The following is a 7,070-nucleotide window of genomic DNA, read 5'->3' on the forward strand; positions in this document are numbered from 1 at the left end:
TTCTTTTTCTGGCTATGTTTCCATTGTTGACCTTCAAAAAGGCTGCTTCTCCCTCCCCCAGAATGAGTTACTGATAAGAAATAATAAGGGAGAATGCTCTACAGACTGAAGGGAGTGTGATTTAATGAGTTCAGTATTACGTGCTTTGAGGTAGAGAAGTTGTGTTGAAGTTACTTGCGTGATACTGCAATGAAGAAAAACCGACGTGGTTGTGTAAATTTACCAAACAATTTCTGCTATGTGCGGGCAGTACACTTTAAAAAGTCAATGCCGAATGTTGACAGAAATGTCGAAACAAGCGAAGCGTATTATAACTACTTCGGGTGCGATGTTTTTGATCAAGACAAAGTGTGGGCTCCCCATGTGTGCTGTGTGACTTGTTATTCAACTCTTGTGAGGTGGTTTCGTGGAGACAAAACCCGTGCTATGGCATTTGCGGTGCCAATGGTTTGGCGTGAACCGAGTAGCCATGCTGAGGACTGTTACTTCTGCTTAACAAGCATAGCGAGACATTGCAAACGAACAAAATCCAGTATTGTGTATCCCAATATTCCTTCCGCTATGAGACCCATACCACATGGACCTGAACTCCAAATCCCTAGCCAACCCTCACATTTAGAGGAATCTTTTGCAGAAGAAGAAGAGCCACCCATCCTGTCCACTTCCAATGATCCAAGCTATTTTCCACAACCAGAGATGGAACCACTCCTTGTCGACCAGTCCAGACTGAATGACTTGGTTAGAGATATGTATCTAACTAAGCAGCAGGCTGAGGTGCTTGGATCTCGACTTCAACAGTGGAATCTGCTGGCTTCCGGAACTAGAATTACCCATTTCAGAAAGAGACATGAACAGTTTTCAGGCTACTTTGAAATGAAAAATTCCCTCTGTGTATGTACAAATATAGACGGTTTAATGGATAAGCTTGGGTTGGAGCACATTCCTGAGGAATGGAGATTGTTTATAGACTCGTCAAAAAGTAGCCTGAAAGCAGTGTTGTTACAAAATAGCAACCAAAAACCATCCATACCAGTCGCACATTCTGTTGAGATGAAGGAAACACATGACAGTATGTCTGTCTTGTTAAATATGATTCAATATAATAAGTACTGCTGGCAGATTTGTGGCGACTTAAAGGTCATTGCCATATTAATGGAACTCCAAGGTGGGTTTACAAAGGATTGTTGTTTCCTTTGCTTGTGGGACAGTAGGGCTACAGAATCGCACTACACTGTGAAAAACTGGCCTCCGAGAGAAACCTATATACCAGGGCAACAAAATGTGAAGTATGCTCCATTAGTTAATTCTAACAACATATTGCTTCCTCCTTTGCATATCAAATTAGGCCTCATGAAGAATTTTGTAAAGACCATGGACAAAGATGGAGATGGTTTTGCATACCTCAGGAGCTTCTTCCCAAAACTACGTGATGCTAAAGTGAAAGAGGGAATATTCGTTGGCCCCCAAATTCGGAAACTGTTTAGAGATCACAACTTTGATAGGAAGTTAAGTGTCAAAGAACTAGCTGCCTGGAAGGCTTTTAGTGCAGTGGTGAATGGATTTCTGGGCAATACTAAAGCACCAAACTATACTTAATTAGTTCTGGAACTCCTTGATTCTTATGCAAAGCTTGGATGTCGAATGTCGCTCAAAATCCACTTTCCCCACTCCCACCTGGATTTTTTTCCCAAAGAACTTAGGAGCCGTCAGTGGTGAACAAGGGGAACGATTCCATCAAGACATTCGCACAATAGAGCAGAGATAACAAGGTAGATGGGATCCTCACATGATGGGCGATTACTGCTGGTTCCTAGTTAGAGATAGTGATAAACATTACATACATGAGGAGAAAATAAGGGTAAGTGCATCCATTGTGATAGCTGTATATTGTGTATATTACATATATATACACACACATATGTGTGCGTGTTTGTACCTTGATCTTTTTTACATCATATTGATGATATTTACTCATACAAGTGTAATAACTGCATTCGTAACCTAGTTAAAAATACAAGTCACGTAATATATTTTCGTCGCCTTCACTACAATCCTCTATACCAGTGTAACACAAAAACGTTACGTGTTACGACATTTTTACTATCATTTTCATGTTCAGGAGGTTCGATTTAGTTAAACTGACCCTTTTTTTCCCGTGTTGCAGAAAAAAAGTTTAAATTTGTTGACTAGTGTTATCGAGGCAAAGAGAATGTTCTAGAACCATGAAGGCATAGGCGTGAACAGACTTTCTGATTGTGGAAGAGTGGAGGGCAGAGGCGTGGCGTGCATGTAACCGCTGTTACCGCAGGTAACAACAAAATATAAAGAATTGAAGAACCTGTTTTAAAACATTATTACATACATAAACTGGTAATATTGTCGTAATGTAAATATTCCAGACTGACATTTTTTCTGACACCGGCAAAAGCGAAGAGGACTGATCCGGTACCCTCCTCAGGCAACATGAGGAAAGGGTCCTGAACCCACCCAAGGAAGACTTCGCGTTGCGGCAAAGAGGCACAAGTGGTTCGGATCCCACTTTAAACTGTAGGTTCAGTCCCGATTAGCCTTACTGGGCATAAAGTGGACTTAAAACGCCAAATCAAAATAGAAAAAAAATCAAATCACACTGGGGAAAAGCAAACTACCAAGTGATATTTTGTATTTACACTAAATATCAGTGATTACGAAAGTCCTCTTTGTCCTTCTTCGGCATCATGGGCGAGAAGGATGGGTATGGTCAAGGGGTCCGCTGTCCTTCTAAAAATGTCAACCTAAAATTCTATATTTCACACATATAATATTATTTCGGTTACAGGAGTTGGTGATAATTGTTCAAAGGCCTATTGAGATTGACATACGTTGTCGCAGGAATGCCATAATTTCGGATTTTGAGGTAACAGCACTGTTTTTGGGTGAAAACATTACTTAGAAGCATAATTTCCCGATTGTTATCTTAGCATGCTCTTAAGTGTCAGGTGTCGCAGGTTCGAGTCCTCAGCAAGAAATGGTTATTTCAATGTTTGTTGTTATTCTTTCACTTACATAATTATAAAAATTAGTAATTACATACACAAAATAATAATAATTTTATTTCAATAATTCACCATGCATCCCTATAATCACGATTACGATTATCCTATAAAGCGAGCAAGGAACGTAAAATATACGAAATAGTAGTGGTGTCAGAAATGAGATTTCAGTGGATTTAGCGAAACATGGGAGTGGGAGTAGCTAGGAAACAGATGAAGACTAAATCTACTCTACATACGTCTTATTTGAAACGAAAAGTTTCGCGATTTTGGCAAATCTGGTTTCAAAATAACTAAGATGGCAACAGTAGTAGAACTGGGTTTCTTGCAGTGTAGGGTTCCGAAGGAAATATTGTCTATTGATTGGGGAAGCGCCGATGCTGAGAGGGGAGGTGGCACATGCTACAAAAGTATACAACGGTTGGCGGGAAGGACTGTGCAGTGCGAGTTTTGGGAGTGGTGTCTTTCGTCCTTTTGTTGTTTTCGGGCATTGTCAATTAATTAACAAGCGGTGTTAATTACTTCGATGTTTCTGTAAGTATCAAATGAAGTATTTCTTTATTAGGCTAATGTTTATCAAGTCAACAACCAATGTTTGCGATTTCACTTCAGTGCTTATGCCAATATTTTTTTCCTGATTAATTACTTTACCAAAATCTAGTATTGAATTGCAGTCGTACCAGAATAATATTATACGAACTACTTGGAGGACTTGGGGGGGGGGGTGGCATGAGGTGGGGAGGCGCCCAAGTCTTACAGCTCCTTCCTTAAATGTCCTACTGATAACCGGTAACACTTTTAAAAATCTCACGCCACGCCACTGGTGGAGGGGCAAAACCGTGTTCAGTCGGTGAAATAAGAACAAAAGATTTTTGATCAAGTAAATATGTCAAACATTTAATATTGCGATAGTAATAAAGATTTTCATTATCGGCTAATCACATCTGTCGTATACAAATCTCATTGCTATGTACAAATTCCTAAATATTAATAAACACACATGCACCTCATTTCTGCTGTTTTCAAAATCGAGCATATCGAGCTTTATTAGGTCAATATGTTCACCACCAATTGTCAGCAGTTGAAATGATAGACCTGCTTTTAGAATCAGTAGTCATTCAGAACCGAACATATCGCAGATAGGTTTGCAGGGAGAATTGAGCAGTAAAATAAAGTTACTGGACGAAAATTGTAGCGCTCTAGCAGCAGTAAAATTCTGCGTCTAAATGTCTAGTTACGAACACGTCAGTACTCAATAATAACACGTAAGTCACGCACTGTTGAGAAAAGTACTCCATGGTCGAAAGGAAACAATCAACTCATTCCGCCGTCCGTTATCTTATGTTAGTGCGGTTCACAAAAGCGCTGCTTAAAGTTAGGTGTCCCGTAGTTCACTGATGCACGGAGAGAGAGCGCTTGTATCTCCACAATTTTTTCCCCTAGAAAAACTCACAGTTCTAAAGAAAGTTATGTACTTCGTAGGATTATTTATTATCTTAATCGTATCTGAGAATTAATTATTTGAATAAGTGTGCCTTATTTCCACACAACAGCCAAATCAATCCTTGGTATAAAGTATACTGAGCTTCAGATATCTACAAACAGATCGACTGAGAGCTGTGCTACAATTCGATCCAGAGGAGTGTAGACATACGACAATATTGAAGTTTTTTGATTTTTAAAATACAATTTCTTACGTAATTTTTCACAAGCATAGCCAGCTGGTTAAAATATTTTTTTGGTGGAGGCCCTTGAAAGATTCCCTTTGGTGGGGGCCCCGGGGCAAATGCCCCAGTTGCCCATAGGTTCATCCAGCCCTGCCCCCAGGTATGGAACCCGAGACTCCTTGTAGTGAGAAAATTAACGAAACTTTTTTTCTACGGGAACATTCCAGAATATAACAAGGATATAAATATTCGCATTGACAGGGACGGCGCTAAAGGGGGTATAGGGGGGACTGAAGCTTCCAGATTTTTGTAATACGTTTGATGCATTTCGATCGAAAACTTAAAAAGTAGAATTTTCCATTTTCCATTATAAAACTTCCATCAATGTTCAAATACATTTTCCAGTTCTATTAGATCGCAAGGTTACCTTATTTATGATGTGTTGTAAAGTTAAATAGGGGGAGAACAGCTGCAGATATGCCTGTATAAGAGTGGCCACTGATCATTTATTTGATACTAAATAATGGCCAATCTAGTCGCCAAACTTGATACGAAATCTGGTGCTTGTCTGGTAGGTGAACGTATTTAGTGACTGTGAGATTGTTCTTTGATTGTTGGCATATACAGTTTCTGAATAGGTCTAGCAGGTGTGACAAATGAATTTTACATGAATAAGTAGTACGACGTTCAAAATCTAAAGAAGCGTTGTTTCTTTTATGCTTGGAGTACCGACAATTGCACGAGTGTTAGCGATGTTCTCTCATTGGTTTCGTCGTTATATCTATTCTTATCGCTGCAAATATTCGTGACGGACAAATACGATGATAAAGAATCATAGAGTACACGAACTACCTGATTCTTAAATGCTAACATAAAAATTGGGCTCCCAGCCCCGATAGTCTAGCCGTGAACCTGATATCAAAGGGTCCTGGCTTCCATCCCCGGTCGAGGTATAACATTTCTTTAAGTGGTTCGGTTGGGATTTCACTAGAAACTGTAGCTCTCGTCCATACTGTAGCTGTCTGTGCATATTGTGGACCTTAATACAAATCTAATCAACTAAACATTGCAATACGGTGCGAAAATCAGCATGCTTGGGCAATTTTATTGCTCGCAGTCTTAGTCCTACATCTTAATTAATTATCATTTGTGAGGTTAGAAAGCAATTTCTGCAGTACCGTCATAGTGGTATCCGTGCAGGAGAATCAATCTTTGATACTATTCAGATTTTCAAAATGCTCAGTGCAAGGGTTGCAACTTTATTAATTGCTTTTATGTCAATATATTTGTCTCCTAATGGAGGTGAATTTCTAGTGAAAATATGTTTGTTCCTTGAGAGTGGCACCTCCTATGTTGACGGTATTTCTCGTATCCTCCCCATATTTAGTCTTAAGTTCTGAATTTCAGTCATTGAACAAAAAAACGTAAGATAGTTCATCATGACAGCAGAAAATATAATATCATTAACACATTTTCTATTCAAGGGTGGTGTTGTTTATTTCATGCCTACTTTATTAAGTTTGTACGTACCACATTTCTGAGCACGAAAAGCTACAATCTTTTGCCGCTCCCTGTTGTTGTGATTTGGACAATTTAGAGTTATGGCACACTATGAGGTAGAAAGGAACTAAAAATACAGACCCTTCAGCACCTCCCTGCAATGGTTGAAACATTAAAAACTGCATTGTACGAACTTCACAAACTTTGTATTATTGAAATGTTCGTACCCCCATCAACGGCTTTTTCCAGCAAATCGGTTTTATCATCGTAATCGAACTGGTAACGAGAGGTTGAGTGCTGTATCTATTCACTCTTTGAGAAAGAGCTTGCAAAATCTTTGGATTTAAACAAGGTTGTAGCTGCTCATGAAAATATACGTATCTTATCGTATTTCTTGATGTGGTTAATTTTCTCATTTTAGCAAAAGAAACTACTCAAACTCTTTACATAGAAATAGTGTTATGTTTATATTTATACGTTTATCCGTAGCTTTTATGGCGTATTCTGTACTGTTTATATGAATACTAATTAGTAGAGGAGAGGAGGGTATTATGGAATAGTCGGGAAATATGGAATACCAAGGTTTTGGCTCTATTCGGTGCTGCTATCACGTGAGAATACCATGAACTACTCAAGAAAGACTCCTATGATGCAGTGCAGTGAGAGCTGACCGCTTGTTGTTGTGTTACCACTCGCTACAGAACAAAGTGTGTTTCGTGATTTTCAAGAGTTTTTGCAGGTAAGTTTTCAAACATTTTAACCTACTAGTACACATGTGACTGGAACATTGATGTTAAGCATAATATACACTAAAAGAATTGTAGTTTGTTATACTGTGGTCGTTTTTTAGCTGACAATGTTTTGTCCATCC

Source organism: Lepisma saccharinum, chromosome 15 (genome assembly GCF_977018435.1).
Source record: "Lepisma saccharinum chromosome 15, izLepSacc3.1, whole genome shotgun sequence".
NCBI lineage: Eukaryota > Metazoa > Arthropoda > Insecta > Zygentoma > Lepismatidae > Lepisma > Lepisma saccharinum.